This window comes from Pipistrellus kuhlii, unplaced genomic scaffold (assembly GCF_014108245.1).
Source record: "Pipistrellus kuhlii isolate mPipKuh1 unplaced genomic scaffold, mPipKuh1.p scaffold_m20_p_12, whole genome shotgun sequence".
Lineage (NCBI taxonomy): Eukaryota > Metazoa > Chordata > Mammalia > Chiroptera > Vespertilionidae > Pipistrellus > Pipistrellus kuhlii.
This window is the reverse complement of record NW_023425427.1, coordinates 7,155,404-7,177,447: the sequence shown is the minus strand read 5'-3', so window position 1 is coordinate 7,177,447 and position 22,044 is coordinate 7,155,404.

The window sequence follows — 22,044 nt, the reverse complement described above, 5'->3', positions numbered from 1 at the left end:
CTTTACTAATCTGATAACTGAAAAAAAAATTTAATTTCATATCTTTAATTTTAAAAATGAGCATCTTTTTACATATTTGCCTTTTTTCAAAAAATTACTGATTCATATTTTTCACCTATATTATATTAAGGTTTTCAACATTTTCTTGCTGATTTAGCTAGAAGCTCTATGGGTTTTAAAGAAATTAGCCTATTTGCCATGAATGCTGTAGAAAGATATGTAGCCAATAGATCTTGGGCCTCATCTTATTTGTAGTGTCTTTTGCATTGCAGAAGTTGGGAGTAAGGTTTTACCATAAAAACAGCTTTTCATGATTCTACAAACAAGAAGGATTAAAGAAACAATAAGTGATCATTACAATGAGCTGTAACAATATATAGAACCGTATGATCTCACTTATGTTGGAACCTAAAAACAAACAACGCAAAACAAACAAGCTCAAGCATACAGAGAACAGACTGTTGTTTGGTATGGGAAGCACAACTGGCTGAAGGTAGTCCAACGGTACAAGTTTTCAGTTGCCAGGTACATAAGTGTAAGTCCTGGAGATGTGACGTATGGAATGGTGATGAGAGCAAACAATCCAGTCATGTGCCACAGGATGAGTTCTCGGTCAACAACCTACTGCACGTACTACAATAGTCCCATAGATTATAACGGAGCTGGAAAACTCCTATGGCCTAGTGACAATATAGCCCTGGGAAGGTTGTAGTGCAACACATCACTCCCATGTTCGTGGTGATGCTGGTGTAAACAAACACACCTGCCAGTCATATGAAAAAACAGCACACGCAATATGTACAGGACACAATACTTGCTAATGATAATAAACGACTGTGTGGCTGGTCTATGTAGTTACACCAGTATACTTTTTACCATTAAAATGTATTCCTTCTACTCATTAATTAAAAAAAGTTTGTTATAAAACAGTTTGCCATGTTGCACTGGCATTAGCCTCATATATTTCGTGTTTACCGCACTTGTTGATTGAATCTTTTTTCTTAGGCTGGATTTAACCTCATGTTGTTTTGCACAGTAATATGCTGCACACGTGTGTAGCCTGGGAACAGTAAGTTGCACCATAGAGCCTAGGTGTGTAGCAGGTCATACCATCTAGGTAGGTGTAGGCGCACCCTCTGTGATGTTCATGCAATGATGGAATAGCCTGAAGAGGCATTTCTCAGAATGCGTCCCATTGTTAAGTGGTGTATATTTGCAATTTGTTAAAAGAGTGCAGGTAGATAAAGATATATGTATACATATCAACCTACATAAATGTTATATATATATATATATATATATATATATATATATATATATATATATATCTCAACTTAAATAGTTCATTTATGTAATGGAATATCATGCATCAATTTAAAAAGTGTTTTGTAGCTTTGTCACATGAAAAAGCAGTTTGCAAAATAATAGATACTTACATATATACATTGCTTGGCGATTTACAAACAGCATCCTGCCATGTGATACTTCCAGCAACTCTGAAACGTGTCACTATCTCCATTCTGTAGATCAGTGTTTCCCAAAGTGTGGTACACGTACCCCCAGGGGTATGAAAAGAGTTTGGTGGGGGTACACGTTGCACCGGAGTTTGGTGGGGATATGCACTACACCGTGCTTAGCTGCACCTAATTCTACGTTCTCATGAGTACAAGGGGTACTCAGCGTTACGAAAATTATCTAGCAGTGTTTCCCAAACTTTTGACATATGTGAAGGGGTACACATATGTCAAAAGTTTGGGAATCACTGCTAGATGATAAAATTGAGTCAGGAACCAAGGAATTTCTCTAAACACTTTATGACACTGCCTGATGGTGGGGAGGGGCAGCAGGAGCAAGAATACATAATATTGTTTACAGGGATTGATGTGTCCATAGTTATGCATTTTAAAAATGTTGAGTTAAAATTGCAACAGCACATATCCAAAAATTATACATTTGTTCTCAAAATTCAGATTTCCAGCATAATTCTAGCAAACACATTTTATGCATATTTATTAAAATTTTCAAAACCTACCATTTATGTTATTTAAAAAAAGTACTCAGTAGGGACTGTGTTTGGTGATGCACACCATTATGACCCACAATTCCCTCATTATTCCTTGTAAAATACTATCTTCAATTATATCTATCAACGGCTAATATAACAGGCAGTCCTAACTTGGAACTACTTCTACATTAAGTTAGAATTGCATTTTCTCCTTCCGTCAATTCAATTTTGTTTTCCACAGAAAAGCCAAGCAGAAACACTCACTGCTAAATGTCCCATTAGCATTCTCTGACCTTCTCTGTAGTTGGGTTGCAACTTCGAACCTGCTGTGGACAGTGAGACGCACAAAAGAAATGGGAGACGCCACTTACAAAGTCTGGAAAAGGCAGGGAGCAGCCAGAGCGCTCTGGAATAGGCCCTGCAGGACTGCCCCAGGGAAGAAAGATCCCGAAGATCTGGAGCCACAGGCTCCTCTTCTGAAAACCAGGGACCCTTCTGGGAAAGCCGGTAACACAAATACATATTTACAAACCTCTCCTCCACAAAGTGGACTATAATAATAATTAAAAAAAAACAAAACTCCATTACTGAGCAAAAATAATCCAAGTAAAATCCAAGCAAACGCTGCAGCCTCAGAGTGCAAACCTCAACAACTATGGACCCCACATCCCACTATTCCTGCAAGAATTGTGCAGGGAGGTGAGGTAATAGAACGAACTTACACTGAAGTTTGGAGTTGGTGGAGCAAGAAGAACTAAACACCCACTTAGAGTATCCCTCCCCCCCCCCCACCTTTCCCCCCTCTGCAGATAAACAGCATTCTGAGGCCACCACTGTGGATGCATAGGAGAGGTTCCTCCAGCCAACAGTTGTTGGGAACACGAAGAAGGTATTATAGCAAGCAGACACCAGCGTGTTAGACCACACCTCCCGGAAAGCACCCAATGTCCAAAGAAGACAACGGAAGTTAGCAGATTCACCTCCTTTTCCAACCCATATCTTCCTTACCTGCTGTTAGGGCTGTTAGGGTCATAAAAGGAGGCCAACGTGGTGAGGGAGCATCCATGCATTAGGTCATCAGGAGAACAGATGGGCTGAGCCCCCAAATGGCACCAGCACCCCGGGATGGAGAATCAGAGGTTTTAAAGGGCTCTAGGCAGGCTTCTTCTGGACAGAGCATTCTCTGGGCGGTCCAGATCCTAGGAAGGACCAGAGGGGGAGGACAATTGTCTTAGCGAGCAGAATGTGATCTTAGCAAGTGGAATGAGGTCTACACCAAAGGGAATGTCGATAGTGGCCTGAAGGTCAGTTCCCAGGGGAGGGGGTATCCATTCAATTGTTTGATCAGACCTCACACCTGTCTCTGCTACAGAGACCATAATAGGTAAAGACTCGATGTCCCTGCCTCCGTCAGTAGGAGTGGCTATGAATACATTCACAGCCAAAGAAACATAGGCAGAAGTTACTTCTTCTAGGGGCCTCTTCCTGCCCACCGGAATCCATGGCAGCCTGGGGGGCAGCAGACATCACTGACAACGGTAGGGTGGGAAGGCAGAAGGAACCCCACTTGGTGGCATCATTGAGTCACCCCACCAGTAGTGGGCTGACCACCTGGACTTACTGTTTTCTGCATAAGCGATAGAGGAAAGGCTTTCGGTTACTCAAAATTGAACATGATTGCAACACAACAAAATACCTCCCAGGAGCCGAGCCACTGTTCAACTGAGCACCAACACCAAGGGGGCGGCGCCAGAAGGGCAGCGTGACCAGTAGGGGGCGCTCACAATGAATCCTTAGATATGCTCAGATAGTAGATAAGGCAATGAATGACAGGGAGGATGGGATAAAGTAGAGAGACGTAAGAGATACTTTCTCCTTTTTGTGGCAAACCTCTTCAAAAAGGGAATCGGTAGATGAAAATAGGAGAAAACCTGCTAAAAATTAAAAAAGGATGCTTCTGTACTGCTCCTAAATGATTCTGATAAAATCAGATGGAAACATAACACCTAGAGACAACATTATGATCCTCTAATGAGAAAGATAATTAGACAACATCCTGGCAGAACCCTACTAATACTCATACATGTGGAGGAGCAGGAGCTGGAAGGGCAGCGGTGAATAAAAGAGAAGCATTCCTGCCCTGGCTGGTGTGGCTTAGTGGTGAAGACTTAACCCCGGGGACCAAAGGGTTGTGGGCTTGATTTCCAATCAAGAGCACACACCTCGGTTGCAGGTCGATCCCCAGCCTCAGTCGAGGACTGCATAGAAGGCAACCAATCAATGTGTCTCTCTCACATCGATGTTTCTCTCTCCCTCCCTTCTCCCCTCCCTTTCACTCTATCTAAAAATCAATGGAAAAAAGACCCTCAGGAGAGGATTGAAAAAAGAAAGAAAGAAGAGAAGCACTCCTTAGAATTGTGTGTATAGCTATGGGCCAGCACCATTCAAAAGCAGCTCTGTCAAGAGGTCCCAGGATCCTGCTGTTTTCCACCAAGCAGGGCGCAGCGGTGTGGGGAGACTTCCCAGGGAGGCGAGCCTTCTTTTTGAGACGCTGGACAGCAGAACAAGACCGGAGGACTGACATAGCCATGCCACCCAGAGAGCTGTGCACTAATGGTTAGCACCCAGCACCACAGCATCAAAGAAAGAAGATAAATAAACACTAAGTTCTTGCCCATATGATAGCCCAGGCTCCAGGCATTCCTCTCCCCTCACCTTAGTGGGCTGGAAATGTAAGTACCTGCCATAAGTCTTCCAGTGTGTGCTTTTTCTAAATGTAATCAGGCATATAGGGAGAAGATCCAAGGATAATTCAGCCACCCTCCTTACGGCTAAACAGGTAAACACCTAAGGCAAACAGACCCCTCTTTATTCAACAAGATATAAATAGGAAGAAGAAAAAAAAGGAATCTATGAAAATATTTTGCAGAGGAGACATATGCATTTGAAAAAAAAAACTCATAACAGAAAAACTTTGGGTAAATTTCTTGGTGCTTTCTACAAATTTAAGAAGATATAGATGCATTAAAGTTAGAGACTCAATGCAGAGGCTGAGAAATAGGCAGAAATTTTAAATTATAATGGAATTTGATGCAGAAATAATGTGAGAGAAAAAAACCAATACAATAGGAGGCAAAACTTTCATTGAAAGAGGTCAAGACCAAAATACAATATGGACTATCAGATTAACAATATGGAGAACAAACATTGGAAGTTTTCTCAAGACTCTACAGAAAAATATCACGAAGGCAAAATGTCAAGAAAGGTGACAAGTATAGATCATCGGTCTTTTATATTCAACACACGGTATGGATAAAAGAACAAACAGAACAAAAGCACTATTCAGAAATATAACTTGAAAAAGCTTTTCCAACGCTGATTTTACAGATTCAGGCAAGTCCTCTGAGAAGATACCTTGGCCTAACCATTAATTTTTTAACTTCATGGATAAGAAAAAGAATCTTACAAATATTCAAAGGGGAAACATGGCTTTATTATTACTGGCCAAAATTCCCTCCACTGCAAGAGAAAGAAGCTTAAGCTATCTTTTTAAAAAAAAATAAAGAAATAAAAACATCTTCAGAAAAACATTTATTTTTGATTCCTAGAATCTGGGAAATTTGGGGAAGTCCAGGATGGATTTGGTTTCAGAATCAGCTGATTCTGGGCTTCAGATGATATCTTCAGGGCTCGCTCTCTCTTTCCAATTCTCAGTTCTGTGTGCCTCTGCTTGTCTTCACATTTACGTTCTATCTATCTATCTGTACCTCTACCAATACCTGCATATATCTATATCTATCTATCTACATATCTATCCAGCAAGGTAGGTAGATTGAAAAGATGATAGATGATAGATAGATAGATAGATAGATGATAGATAGAATAACTAGATTATAGATAGATGATAGATAGATAGATAGATAGATAGACAGACAGACAGATGAGAGAGAGCTACTAGTAACCCCAGTAACCCCAGACTCACATTACTTAGTTACCAACCCTAGCAGAAACAATAATTTCTCCAACTCCTTAGATCAACTCCAGAGGAGTTCTGATTGGCTCTGGTTGAGTCAGGGTCCCAGCTGAGAAGCAATCACTGTCTCCAGTGATTGTGCCTCTGACTGATCAGCCTGCATTGTGCAGAGAGTGGCAATTCACAGGCTCGACAGAACCATGTGGACTTGCCCGATGGAACCATAAGAATGGGGAGGGGAACACTGACTACCACAGTCCACTCCATACAGAGAGGGAAAGCTCAGCCTGGCCCCAGACACTCCTCCACAGTGAGTGCCATGCGGTGATGTTTTTCTGACTTAGGGGAAAAACACACACAATTTTTTTAAAAAAAATCTGTGTATAGGAATCATGGCATGCGAAAGTAACAGAATACATTCTCATGTATGCAAGAGCCCAAAACGGATCTCTCCTGAAATAAATTACTCAAAGAAGAATTTGAAACAACTAAGGGATGAGAACAATAAAGATAGCTAATGAATAATAAACAGAAGTTGAAGACCAGGAAAATTTAACCAAACCCTCACTTTTCCCCACAATTATACATTTCGGTTGTGAGAAAGTAGGTCCACAGTGAGGCCAGAGAACAAATAAGAGGGACGGCAGGCTGAATGGGAGATTGTGGCAAACAGTGAGTTACCAGAAGATAAGATTTGAGAGGGGTAGGTTTGGTGTGAGGATGAGGCCAAGGTGTAGCCCTGGAATGTGAGTCATTCGAGTTTAAAATGTCAAAGTGTTTAGAAGGACCGAGCCAAGGACCAGTCCACGGATGGTCACAGGAACAAAAGTCAAGGATGAGCTGAGTGATCTGGAGTTAGAGGATGGCATCACTGGCAGGAAGACTTCACACAAGGGAAAGTGTCCAATGGAACTGGAGGAGGGAGGGCTTTAGTGCACAGAATCGGGGAGGATGTTGGTCTGTGTAGCCCCTGAGACTGCGTGAATGAGCAGCCTCCCCCTGAGAGGGCTCCCGGGGAAAGGGTGGGTCCTCAGGGGAGAACCCCTTTCAGTGAAGGCCAGAGGGGGAAGAATCATTCAGAAAAGAGACGGAAGAGAACAGTGCTTGTTTAGTAAGGAATAAACGTTCCGGAGGGCACACAGGAAAGGTTAGGGAAGGGAGAGGAATAGTGTGGGCTTGGGTCAAGCAAGAGGGCTATACAACATTATCAGAATGCAGAAAAGTATGGGAACGATAAAGTGACAAGAAAGGCTTGCTTAAACATGTTTTTATTGATTTCAGAGAGGAAGAGAGAGGGAGTGGGAGAGAGAGAGAGAGGGAAAGAAACACCAATAAGGAGAGAGAATCATTGCTCGGCTACCTCCTGCATGCCCCCAACTGGGGATTGAGCCTGTAACCCAGGCATGTGCCTTGACCAGGAATCAAACCATGACCTTCTGGTTTGACAGCTCAATCACTGAGCATCTAGGCAAAACAGGCTTATTATTTTGAGGGGTGGTAAGGCTGAGGGCCCTGGTAGGATTAGAATTCTGCTGTCAGTGACTCCGTGCAGGCTGACAAGCAGCAGCCGCTGAGGTCAGCAGGTTCTCCCGCTCCTTCCTCCAGATGTTACCTGCAGCGCATGGCAGTCAGGCCAGGACGAACATGCCCCTTACATCCAACGCTGGCCACACACAGCTCTCCTGTTCTCATGTCCTAGGTCGGGATTCAGTCTCCGAACCAGGAGCCAGTTCTGCCCTCCGTCCTGGCGCTTCTCCACCTCGCTCCTGCCAATCATATTTTCCCTTTTCAAGAGGAAGCCTTGAGAGAGGCTGTGCTGACTTCTTGTCGTCCCCCAAGAGGATCCAGCAGACGACCTCGAGGCTCTGGCTCACGCTTCGCGCACAGCCCCGGGTCTCAGGCTACAGAGGGTTCGCCGTGCCAGAGGTTTCTCGTTCATGTTCACATTAATTTTCATTCACAGAGTTCATTCAGAGTTGATGCATCTCACACAGGCGGCTTTGTTTGGCTGCAAAGATTCTCATGCGGCATTTTATTTTTGTAGAGACGAAAACATCCTAAGATAAAACTTCCGCTGGAAAATGCCTAATTTCAAAGTAGACAGTTTTCCATACCATTCCCAGTCAAGCCCAATTCTAAAAACCCAAAGGGCTGTCAACACCCTACACTGGCCATTGAAAGGAGCTCAGTCTAGCATGTCTACAGTCAAAAAGACAGATAATAAGGAGACAGAGGAATTAGAACCTTCATCCATCACCGGTGGGAAAGTACAGGGATGCAGCCACTTTGGATAACAGTTTGGTAGTTTCTCAACATCAAGTTAAACACAGGGTTACCGTATGAGCCAGCCACTCCTAGGCATATACCCAAGAGAAACGTGGACGCGAATGCTCAAAGCAGCATTATTCAGAACAGCCAAGAAGTGGAAACAGCTGAAACCGGTTTGGCTCAGTGGTAGAGCGTAGGTCTGCGGACTGAAAGGTCCCGGGTTCGATTCCGGTCAGGGGCATGTACATTGGTTGCGGGCACATCCCCGGTCGGGGGTGTGCAAGAGGCAGCTGGTCGATGTTTCTCTCTCATTGACGTTTCTAGCTCTCTATCTCTCTCTCTTCCTCTCCGTAAAAAATCAATAAAATATTTTATTTTTTTTTAAAGTGGAAACAATCCGAATGCCCACCGGCTAATGGACAGACGGGCAAAATGTGGCCCATCCAGAAAATGGAACAGCGTCTGGCACAGGAAGGAAATGAAGTGGTGGCGCCAGCTACCACGTTCGTGAGCCTTAGAAACACGATGCTCGTGAAAGAATGCAGACACGAAAGACCGCTCGCTGTGTGGTTCCATGTCTAGGAAATGGCCAGAAGAGGCAAATTTCCAAAATACGCAAATCCTATCTATTGGACACTTTGAGTGAATCTTGCTCTGCCCAGGGACGCTTTAGACTTTGAGCCTTGAAATCACTGTCCGTGGTTTCCATGCTTTTTAAAATGTTTCGGAACTTTCTGAGCATGATCCCGGAGACCGGAATAAAATACTGCTTCTATCTAGTACGTAGCTTAAAAAAAAAAAAAAAAAAAAAAAAAAAAAAAAAAAAAAAAAAAAAAAAAGCGCATCCTAAGCCAGAGAGGACAGCAGAGCCTCTCAGTGTCAAGATCTCCTCCCAGGTGACCTGAGGTGGTTCGGTGAAACGAGGCTTCTGTCTCAATATTTTGCAGTCCAGGGGGTTGGGGGAGCCGAGATGCTTTTGAGCACAGTCATTTTATTTTGAAACGCTGCGAGGTCCAGGGAGGAAGCGAGACCAACCTGGCACTCTGAGAGGCAAAAAAAAAAGCCCTCTTGGCTCTGAAGGAGGGAGAGCCGGTGAGAGAAGACAATCGCTCTCTTGTGCGAAAAGCTGCTGCCCAGGAAGCTGGTGCGGGGGTCGCTTCTCACCCCGCCCGCCCGCTCAGCTTTCAAAGCAGAGAGAAAACGGCGAGGCTGCAGAAAATCGGACCAGGACTTGCTGGAAGCCCGTACCCATCTGATAACAGCGTGTCCCTCACTCTGTGTCAGAAAAATTACTAGACTTCCTGCCCTATTTGCTGCAGTCAGCCTCCTCTATGGTTAGTTATGAGGTTTTTACAGTCAGTTTCCTAAAATTTTGTAAGATTAACCTAGTTAAAAAAAATATATGTTCCTTTGAGAGATCTTTACCTTTTTCTGAGCTTCAAAAGTCATCTTCATCTCCATTTTCTCGTGTGGTTTATTTAAGCTCAGTGGTTCCACTTATTTTTACTACTACTAATATTCATCTTATTTTGGGGAGGCACAAGCCTAATTTTTCAAGTTACTAACTATTGGTAAGTTCATATTTGAAAAATTTTTGTTACAAAAGAAATACTCATAAGAAACCGTATAAAGTTTATAAAGAAAATATTACTAATACCTCTCCTCCACTCTCTCATTCTCATTATCTTGAGGTGAACGCTATTAACCACAAAGTACTACTTTGTATATCTTCATGAGAAATAGGCATGCAAATATATTCATGCATTTTACTTTATTTTTGTTTTTGTAAAACCAGTATCATGTATACCCAAATCTGGTTTAAAAAAAATAGATAGCAGCCCTAGCCAGTTTGGCTCAGTGGAAGGAGCATCAGCTGTAGACTGAAAGGTCCCGGGTTCAATTCTGGTCAAGGGCACCTGCCTGGGTTGTAGGTTCGATCCCCAGTAGTGGGCGTGCAGGAGGCAGACAATCAATGATTCTCTCATCATTGATGTTTCTAACTCTCCCTCCCTCTCCCTTTCTCTCTGAAATCAATAAAAGTATATTTTATAAAATAGATGCCCAAAAAATCACAACTAAAAATATCTAATGAGCTGTTTCCTCTTGTTGCTACTTATTCAATTCTCAACCTCACTAAGGTCACCAACAACCTCCCAATTTGCAAGCCCAGTAGCCATTATTCAACATTTACCTCCTTTTAGCATCTCATCTTTGGCACTTTCTGACCTTAACCTCTCCTTCTTGTAGCTCTTTTAACTCTTTGTGCATCATCTCTTCTAATTCTCATGAATCCTTCACTTTTTCCTTTGTTTCTCCTTCTTCCTTTCTATTGCATTTTTAAGGCCTCTTCTCCCTCACTCTATAATCTCACTGACATATCTAACACCAAATTAGTATTTCCACCCTGAACACTCTGTTATCAGCGGCCAATGGGGTGTCTCTGCTGGATGGCTCACGAGTCTCAAACTCTAGGTTTCTCCCACAAATCTTCCTCTAGTCTGTCATCCCCTATCTCAACTGACAGTCTCCTCATCCATCCTAGTGCAATAACCAGAAACATGCAAGCATTTATTAAACATATCTTTATTGATTTCAGAGAGGAAGGGAGAGGAAGAGAGAGCTAGAAACATCCATGATGAGACACAGAATCATTGATCAGCTACCTTCTTCAGCTCCACACTTGGGATCGAGCCCACAGCCCCGGGCATGTGCCCTGACTGGGAATCAAACCGTGATCTCCTAGTTCATAGGTCAACGCTCAACTACTGAGCCACGCCAGCTGGACACCTTCAAGTGTTTTTGTCACTTCATTTTCCTAACCCCTCATACTAACTATAATACCACTGACTTTAACCTTTGTCCTCTCTTATGCATTCCACAACCCAAAACCTCCTTCCAGTCCTTTTCATTCATTATCTGAGTTATTGCAGATCAGCCTGTTTCCAGTCTCTTGCATCTCCAAATAATCTTCTGTGACACCGTAAGAGTAAACTTTCTACCATAGTTAGTCCTCTCATCAAGACACTCAGTGGGCACCCTCGCCTGGGCACAACATGCAAACCCCTTTGTAAAACACAATATGGTCTCAGTTAGCTCTTTCAACTAATCTCCAGTCACTCCTCTTGTACAAACTGTTCTTGTGTAAAATCCTGTTCCCAGTTCTTCAAAGTTATCATGCTCATCTTTGTCTTGTTCTACCCCGGAAAAGAAAAAAAAAAGAAAAGAAAAAAAAAAAGACTAATAGGAATAGCCAACATTCATTGAGCTATGATCTATGTGCCTGGCCTTTGCTGCTCCCCATACAATCCCTGTGAAGTAAACACTGCCATTTTCCCCACATTACAGTCAAGAAAATTTGCCTTGTTTAGAACAGCACTCCAATGTGCTCATACAGTAATAACTTACTTATCGCTTGTCAAGGTGCAGCTCACACTGCCCCTCCTTGCTCTCTGGACTTCCGCTCAGAATTCAAAACATAATGGATAGGTGACAAATGTTTGCCGAACGAAATAAAGATGGAGTGGCTAGAAGGCAACGTGTCATTAATTCTTGCACGGAATGAAGCGTGAAAAACCCAGATGTGTTGGGCGGTGTGGAGCTTTGTCCCATGTATTTGCTAGTTGAATGGTTTTCCGTTTGTGCTCGCCATTTGAGTCCATACTGCTATTTGTAATCTGTTTGCCAAATTATTTATATAGGTATCTCAAGAGCCAGAGACAATGGGATTCCCTTCATGTTCATCGTCTCCTGAGAAATCGATTAGGAACATCATATTTCACACTCTTTCCCCATCTTGAATACATAGATGACTGTTAGCACCATGTTGCTCTAAATGATGAAAAGTATGGCTACACTGAAATACATTGCCAGCATTACAGGAGAGTGAGACTGTCTCAACCATTTATCATCACATCCTAAAAATCGGGGGGGTGGGGGGGAGGAGGGAGAAGGAAAGATTCCTGGCCTTCTCTGACCATGTCCCTTCTCCTGGAGCAAGACTTTCCTGGAGTGAAGGGTACATGCTCACCCACAGCCCACATGTCTCCTACAAGACCACATATCTTGTACCTGAACCCTAGAATTCCTTGCCAAAATGGCCCTGAGTCACTTCCTCTCCCAGAGCAGATCTCTTTCCTGGCCCTCCCTCCCAAGAGTAGACCACACCAATGAAGAGAGCATCCCTGGGTCCAAGCAGTAGCCAAGAGAGGCCCATTTGTGGGGACAAGGATGGTGTGTATACACACAGGCTGGACACATGCACATGAGCCTCATGCTGTACTGGACAGAGCCAGGGTGAGGAAAGGAAGAGCCAACACATGGACTGGGGTGCAGGCTCCCCCATGTTGCCATGTTCAGGAGTGGAAGGTGACCTTGTAAGTCATTCTGATGGCGCATTAGCCAAGGTAGGTGGACAGAAGATCTGTGGCAGTGCATTGGCTTGAAGTGTAAATTGTAAATATTTAAACTAGATAATAGGTGGGCACTCATTGGTATCTCTGCACTGAGCTCAGTCAGTTTGTGAACTGGGTTTGCCCTCATACGACAGAGAGCTGGTGAGGTGCAGGTTTTCAGTGGCGTCCAAACGCGCAAGCTAGGAGAGGCAGGCTCAGGAGGCGGGGAGGCCAGGGTAAAGAGCAGTGAAGAGTCCTTAGCTCTTGTGCAAAATGGTCCTAAAAACCTCGATCGATAGAAAATATCTCCCCAGAAGATGACCAAAGGAAGATCCAATGGACACGAGGCAGCCAAAAATTAGCCAAGGTTACTGCAACTACTTACTATCTGTGTGAATTTAAGCAAATCACTTACACTGAATATTGGTGTGTCTCCAAAATGCACATGTTCTAACCTAATGCCCAATATGGTAGTATTTGTAGGTGGGGTTCCGGGGAGGTGATTAGGTGGTAAGAGTAGAGTCTTCATGAATGGAATTTGTGCCCTTTCAAAAGAGACCCCAGAAAGCTTACCCAAAGAAGCCCCTCTCCCCTCCAGCCATGTGAGGACACTGAGAAGACAGCTGTCTGTAAACCAGGAAGCAGCCCTGCACCAGATGTCTAATCTGCCAGTGCCTTCATCTTGAACTGTGAGATATGAATTTCTGTTGTATATAAGCCACCCAGGCTATGGTGATCTGTTAACTGCAGCCTGAACTGTCTAAGACGCTTACCCATTGGAGTTTCTGCTGAAATGTGACTTCACAGGTCAGGGATCTTTAGTTCACTCCCTGATATATCTCAACTGCCTTGTTGAAAGAATAAAGCTCAAGATTCGGTTCCCAAGTTGGAAACTGAGATGTCTTATAGATGTGTGTGAAATGCCTACTACAGTGCTACAGTAAATTCTGATTATAGTATTGTTTTTATTAGGATAAATATTGCTACAGTTATTTGCTGTCGACAAAGTAGAAATGGCAGGTTAGGCTGTAAAACTACTACACGAAATATTGGTTATCCCTGCCCTGACCCGGTGGCTCAGTAGGTTGGGGCATTTTCCCATACACCAAAGGTTTTGGGTTTGATTCCCAGTCAGGGCACATGCCCAGATTGCAAGTTTGATCCCCAGATGGGGTTTGTATAAGAGGCAACTGGTCGATGTTTCTCTCTCTCACTAATTAAAAGAACCTCTCCTCCAGTGAGGATTAAAAAACAAACACACACCACAATACTTAATCATTATTCATCCAACAAAGCCTGTTACTGAGTTCCAGAACAAAGTGAATAATCTGACCAATGATGTAATAATATTATGAAAGGAAAGGGAAAAGTGAGTTTTAAAAACCTAAGCATGTCCTCAGGGGAGCTGGCAGCCGACAGTGGCACCAATGTGTCATTAGCTCCAGACCCAAATGGAAAACAGCCTGATGATCTCTCTCATTCTCCTCCCCTTACATTCTCAGCTGATTTCATTCTCCGGACCCCAGCGCAGCTCCTCCGACCATGTTTGTCAGTCTCCGAGAGCCTGCGTCACAATCCACCCCTGCTCCCACTTCCCCCTTCCTTCCTGTTTCAGCGGAAAGAAGTTCTTCTCTTCCTTTCCAAAGGCTGGCTTGTCCACCTCGCCGCCAAGTCCTATTTCCCCCTGCTTGGGCCTGGGTATTACTTCAGTCATCATCCTTTCTTTCTTGGGTCTTAGTTCCTCCCCACCTTTTCAAGTTTCCCTTTTCCCTGACTACAAACCAGCTCGCTATGCCTCTTCCTAAAACGGTTCTCATGACCCTCAGCTCCTTCCATCGCTGAACCCTGTCTGCCTTCCCTTTCACGGACAAACTGCTTACACAGGCCTCTGCACTCACCGCCGCCTCCCCACTCGCTCTCGGGCCCCCACCGCTCTCTTGCAGCCATGGAGACAGAAGTCTGCGAGGCCTGGCCAGCTGCCGGTCCAGGCCTCCCTGCCCAATCATTTTCCAACGTGGATTTTGGGCAGCAGCCACCTCCCTGGTGCCCACTCTCCATCCCTCCTAAGACTCTGCCTGCTCCATTCTAGTTTTCTCCAGTTTGTTCTCGCAGCAAACATAGATGGAGCACAATCCTGGGTACCAGCAAATGCATGTCAATATGCTCTAAGTGCAGGTGGTATCCTTGACTACTAGTAAATTATGGAATAGTGAAAGGACGTTAGTGGAAAACCTGATAAAATCTGAATTAAGTCTGCAGTTTAGTTCATAGTATTGAATAATGTTATTTCTAGATTTAATTTTAAAAAAAAGAAAGAAAAAAAAAAGAAAAGAACCACAGTTACGTAAAATTAGAATATCAATGGAAGCCAAGTAAAGGAATAATGGGAATTTTCTATAATATCTTTGCAACTTTTCTATAAATCTAAAACTATTCCAAAATAAAAACATTTGAAAAGAGAATACTATATTGTTCCCTGCCCTCGGCATTCTTAAAATGACCCACAGTCCTAGGACGAAGGAGGTATATTATAGAAAAATCTATGAGCCACAGAATCTTCAACCAAGATTCAAAAGAGAGAGGGCCCTTGGTGGTCCCGGACCTGTCTCCTGCTTCAACCATGTTTGGACGGAACAGACCCAGGGACGCCCCTCCCGCCAGCCTCCGCCACTCTCTGCATCTTATCCAGTCACCCCCTCCACCACCACCTCCGGGACCAGCCAACACACCGGGTTTTTTGTTTTTCTATCTTCACTTCCTCATTGCTGAACAACCATGAGCTCCCGAATCCATCACAATTATTGCACCAAGGTGGATGGAAGCTGCAGTCAACCGCCTGGCCAGCCCGCCTCCGAGGGCCTCGCACACCTAGCTCTCTCGGGGCTGCTGTTTCCACCGTGAGGATGTGGTCTTGGGGCCACCTCTGCGAGCTGGCGGAGAAGCTGAGGGCACTGAGTGGCTCTTAAAGATGCAAAACCAGCGGGTGGCCCAGTCTCTTCCAGGACGGGCTGAGGCCTCCCCAGAGGAGTGGGCAAACCTCAGCCATGGCCGCCCTGGCCTGGGAGAGCAGCCTGACCCAGGCCCTCTGGGAGCTGCAGACCCTCAGCTCTGTGACTTCCCGGGGAACCACTTCCTGTGAGGAGGGGACGCTCATCAGGAAGATGGGCCCCACCTGCCACCTCCGCAGGCTGGGTGGCCCCCAGGCTGGGCGGGGCGAGTCTCTCTTCCAAGGCTCCCCCTCCAGCCCGACCAGGAGCCTCTGTTGCCCAAGGCCTGTGAGGCCCCCTCTGCACCCCCTGGGGTCTGGCTGTCACCTGAGCCTCTCCCCGAAACTACTGGTCATTCTCTAACCATCCTGAAGCCTCTCCCATGCCAAATGACACAATAAAGCCTTTTGCAGAAAATATATATTGATATATATATATATTCAATAGAGAAACCCATCTGCTTTTCTCAGCATTTTCCCCATCCCAAGTAGTATGTATGATTTGGATGCATGCATGCACCACGCTGTAAGCACTTTATGAGCGTGGAGCGAAGGCATATCCAAGAGTGAACTTTTACAGATTCCTGGTAATAAATGTTGACGCTTTGGGAGACCTTGAATTGATAGAAACCGACTCTAGCTTAATCCCTTCACCTTCTAAGAAATTGAATTTAAATCTATTACCTACATACTTTCTTTGTTCCTCTCAAAGCAAACAGTTTAAAGTCTGAGGGAACAGCAGGCCAAACGGAGGTGATTTTTCAGCCTTCTTATTGTCTGGCTGCCAGGGTTCCTGGAAATGGCATTTTTAATGAGCATTTTTCCTTCTGCAGGAGACTTTGATGTGGTGGAGACTTTATTTTCCTCTCAAGTGTAGGCAGGGCACCAATTAACCCGCATGGAGCACCCAAGCTGGGAGCAGCTTGGAGTTTATTACACTTACTATGCAGTGTTTAAAATCCATTATCTCACCTCCTGTTATGCTTCCCTCCTGCCGACTCAAAGCAATTCTTCAGCAGCTTTCTGCTCTCTCTCGGTCTTTTAAATATCTCCATTTTGCCTTGCACCGCACAAATGGATTGCAACTGAGGTGGAAAGAGGAAAAAGATAAGACCGGAGAGTTGCTAGTCCGACCAGGTGAGAGTGCTGGTTTTATTCATGTCAAGATACATTTATACAGAACCTGCCACCTGGCAGAGGTGAGGCACAAAGATGAACAAATTCGAGATGATTTTACAGACTCACAGTTCCGTGGTGGAAACAGTCACCTCCCTAACTGCAGAAACACATGAAGGCCGGAATTCTCTCCAAAGCAATTCAATGTCAATGGCAGTTACCTTTTTTAAAAAAATTGTTTTCGTACAAAAGGGCCCTGCTCTTGATTAAATAGGAATTATGGGACCCTGTCAATGTAAGACCCTCCCAATCTGGTGGTTGGAAAAAGAACTAAGAACACTGAATAAAAGTAATTTAAATGTGAAAGTTGGAGGCATCAGGCCAAACTGTACAAGGCCTTGAGTTCCAACATTCTCTCCTCCCCTCCTGCTCCAGTGTGTTGACTCGGGCTTTCTCTTCCTGTTCTGTTGCATTTAGCGTCTCAAGAAACTAAAATAAAATAAAATAAAAAATTTTATTTAAAAGCCCATCCCTTTGCCACTTGGTATCTGGGTTGTGGGTTTAACCTTCAGTTGGGAAACATACAAAAGGCAATGGGTCAATGTATCTCTCTCACACTGATATTCCTCTCTCAACATGCTGTTGGGTGAGGAATCAAAAAGAAGTTTACTATTAGCAGTATTTCATATGCCTCGTAGGCTTCATGATTTTTTACTGGCTTCAGAATATTTGTTGAACACAACATTTATTGAACTGTCCCTAAGGTTTAAACATTTAAGCTGTCTCTAATATTGTATGGGACATATTTAGTCAATAGCCTTTTCCTGACTCAATGAATTCTAATTCTCAGGAGTTGCATTTTGGGTCAAAGTGAAAAAACAATTTTGATTTTTAATAGATTTATATGTAATCAAATTGGCTTTTCAATTGGACTTTTTTCCTGAAAAAATCTACTCTCACCAAAGACAAACAAAAAAATTCCCATTTTCATTATTCTGTCACTTGAAAACTTTTAAATTCTTGTTGACTATTTTCCTTTTTTCCTTTGCTATTTCATTAAATAGGAATTGGTATCTTATTTTCTTTTCTTTCGTTTCTAGTGGAGATTTTTTTCCACATTTATTTAACTTCATTATCTTTCTAAAAATTTTTTCATTTCCTTTGCCGATTAAAATTCTAATAATTTTTCATAGGTTTTAGATAACTCTGAATTTAATATTTAGACCTTGTACCCAACTAGAAAAGAAATCATATGCCTGTTGTAAGTGAATGTAAAATAATACCTATATAAGCAATGCATAAGTTACAATTTTTATAATCTTATACTCTTTAAGTGGACTGAAAGGTTTTTGTTACTGATATAACCAATTGCCAATGTTTCTAATATAATACATACTATATCTGGAAAAGATGGCAAAATACGTAATAATCTTTTTTTAATTATGAATGAACCTGAATGTATACATATAAGAGTACAATTCATGAACAACACATATACATATTAATAATAGTTATCAATAAATGAGCAAGTACTAGGTATCAGGAATTTTATTTAAGAGACCTATCCTAATAACAAAGTAGATTTTAGAGATAAGGAAATTGAGGCTCAAAGTCACACTAAAAAACAAATCGTTTTTGTTGTTGCTGTTAATCCTCACCTGGGGGTATTTTCCATTGATTTTTAGAGAGAAGGGAGGGGGGGAAGTCAAAGAGAGAGAACCATTGGTTGCCTCCCGTACACACTCCCTCTCTCCCCCCTCACCTCCATATACACACCAGGGCCAGGGATCAAGCCTGCAACTAAGGCACATGCCCTTAACCAGAATAAAACTTGGGACCTTTGAGTCCGCAGGCCAACGCTCTATCCACTGAACCAAACCAGTTAGGGCCAGAATCACATTCTTGAATCCTTTGTCTCTCTCCACATACTAACACCATGTCCAAGATAAGTCTGCTAACCCCAGGAATCAACTACTCAATTCAAAGCTGTGTTCCTTTTTAGAAGTCCCTTTCAGAGAGAAAATTTTGTCTACTAGATTCCCTACCACTACTGCGGTTAACATTGTCACATGGTGTCGCTGGTGAAGCCTAGATGGTCCCATAACAGGGGGAAAAAGCATTAGTATCTAGGCATGATCCTGGCAGATTTATGGCAAAATGGCACATGCCTCCACCAAATCTTTCAACGCACCTGTTCTGTTGTTCTGTGAAGGCTGTGCCCACTACCAGACATAGTTCCTTCAGCTCAGGCTTTCCACCAATGGGACAGGACTCATCTGAAGTTTATTCAACCAACTAGTAGAGGATCCAAGACTTAAAGATAAGCAACACATGTAGAGAGACGGTGAGAATCTAGACATCATGAACCAATTACCAGTTGCTCAATCACTTCATTAAAATAAAACTCCGGGGGCAAAAATATAAAAAGGGAAACAGCCACATGCTATACTGTCTGCTCCCTGCCACCTGGGCTCATGTGCTGCAACCAATAGCCCAAATTCAACTCTGCTTCTTTGTTATTCTGGCCTTACCCATACCTACAAGCAGCCACTTTCTCCGAGACACAGCCAGTACCAGGATGACTGAACCCAAGGAGATTCCCGATCTTAGCCCCTGCTGTCGAAGATTTATGTTCTTTCCCTTTCTCCCTCTTCCTGCTCTCACTTCTCCACCTCTGCCCCCCCCCCCCCCCCCCGGTCTCTTTCCCAAGCCCCTCTTGCCCAAGAGCAGAACACATCATTCCGAAATCTGTCCCTTTTTCTACAGAACTACTTCGTGAGGGGCAATTTTCCAGGAAAAATCCAACCATGTTATCCTTTACAAGGTCCCTTTCAGAGTCTGTTTTGTTTCTAATTAAACAGTTCTGGGCTGTGAATCTAGCAATGAGCAGATGAATTCATTCTGTGCTTCAGTCCATCCTGAGCACAGGGCCAAGAGTTTTTTCCTGAAACAAAATATGTGATGAGACAAAATATTCTTTGAAACATGAGAATTTCAAACTTGTACAAGAAGATAGTCTAAATCATGAATGTATATTAAAGTTACACACTTTGCCCAGCTGGTGTGGCTCAGCAGTAGAGCATCAATCCAGGAACCAAGAGCTCCCTGGTTTGATTTCTCCATCAGGCCACATGCCTGGTTTTCAGTTCAGTCCCCAGTGGGAGATGTGCAGGAGGCAGCCAATCGATGGGTCAATGTTTCTCTCTCATCGAAGTTTCCATCTCTCTATCCCTCTTCATTCCTCTCTCTCTTAAAAAAAAAAAAAAAATCAATAAAGTTACACCCTGTAACCATAGCCATCTACTTCGACTCATTCGAACAAGAACCCGAATGAACTTATTACTCTCACCTGTTAAACACCGAGCTCACTGAGGATCCGTCTCTCACCTGGAACACTGCTCTCTCCATAACATGGGTGGGGAGAGGGGGGGATGCATTATTATCTCTAAGCAGGGCCCCTAGGACACGTGTAAATTCTGGAAAGTTCAGAAAGGGACTCCCAAGGGGCCTTAATTTTTTAATCTCTAAGTAAACAATACACAATAGTTAGAAATGTTTGGTGACACATTAATGAGAGGCAGCCTGCACAGCTTTGCTTGGGTACTGGAAACCGGTCCTTGTGCTGCCAACAAAAACATGTGGCCAGCATCATTCCCAAGAAAGAGGTAATGAAACTGCCCTTGGAGAAACTGCTTGAGAAAAATGGTGACTCGATAATAGAATAAGCTTTTGGAATACATGCCATGTGACATTTAAATTAAAAAACAAAAAACAAAAACAAAAAAACACCAAATAAAAGATAGAGGAGTAAACCAGCTAACTTATTATTCCCCACACTTCTGTCCAGAGACTGCCAGCCCCTTACCTAGCAACTGTCTGGTCATCAGGCCTCTCAAGACATTGCTCGATACAAGGAAAGCACATCTGGCCATCTGCCTCGTCTGAGGTTCATTCCCCCCAGTGACAGAGAACCCAAGATGGAAAGAGAAGCAACACATGCAGGCAGAGTGTGAGAATCTAGACATCACGAACCCAATAACAATTGCTTAATCGCTGGACCCATCAAAATAAAACCTCAAGGATGAAAAGATCTCAAGATGCTCATTCTCACGGGGAAGGGAAATTTTCTCATTCCAGTAAATAAACTTCTGACAAATATCCACAGCTGTATAACAGTACTTAAGGTTGGGAGTTATGCTGTTCCACTTGAGTGAATAATCTATCATTCGTTATTAAAAAAAAAAAATAGATACTAAAAAATAACCCTGCCTATCTTAGTGTAGCATTTTAGGATAGGTAACATAAAAACTGGCACTAACTCCCTTCAGGTCCCTAGCCACCCTCTTGTGACAACTCATCACTCTGTCCCACACCCAGTGTGACATTGTTTTCCCTGTGGTCCACCATCGGTAACATCTCTGACTCTGTTCCTCCCTACATCCTTGATCTGCTAGCTTCACTTCCAACACTGACAGCCAACTGATCCATTCGTGGTTGACTCACTTTTGAACCATTGAAAAGCTCATTCTAACTCTATCCTCTAATATTGGGAACACTGACTCTAACCCCATTGGGCTTCCACCTGTCCTTATGGCCTTGAGTGACATTTTTGGAGTCTTAATTTCCTCGTTGTTAGGAGTGAAGGATTGGACCAGATAACTCTAAGACCTTCTGCAACTGTCATGTTCTCATTCTAGAAAGCATAGCAGCATCGGTGTGGTTTCCAATCTTAACGTACTTTCACTTCATGCACCATTGAATTTGATCTTCATAAAGCCCTATGAAGTAGGTCAAGTATTACTAGCGCCATTTTATTTTATTATTATTTTTAAATATATTTTATTGATTTTTTACAGAGAGGAAAGGAGAGGAATAGAGAGTTAGAAACATCAATGAGAGAGAAACACCAATCAGCTGCCTTCTACACACACCCCACTGGGAGTGTACCCACAACCAATGTACATGCGCTTGACCTGAATCGAACCTGGGACCTTTCAGTCAGCAGGCCAATGCTCTATCCACTGAGCAAACTGGTTAGGGCTACTAGCCTCATTTTAATCTAGCACTAATGGGACTAATCTAGCACTAATGAATTTCATGTCACCCTCTCTTTACATCTCCTTTGATTGTAATGTATATAGTAAGCTGCATTTTTCTAGAGCATTTTCTCATCCATTGAGATTTTGCTTCCCAGCAATTGTTCTAAGTTTGGTTCAAATAAACTCATAAAAATTGTCTATAGGTTTGGATGTCTCTTACATTGACATATACACTGAGTGGCGAGATCATTATGACCACCTGAGGT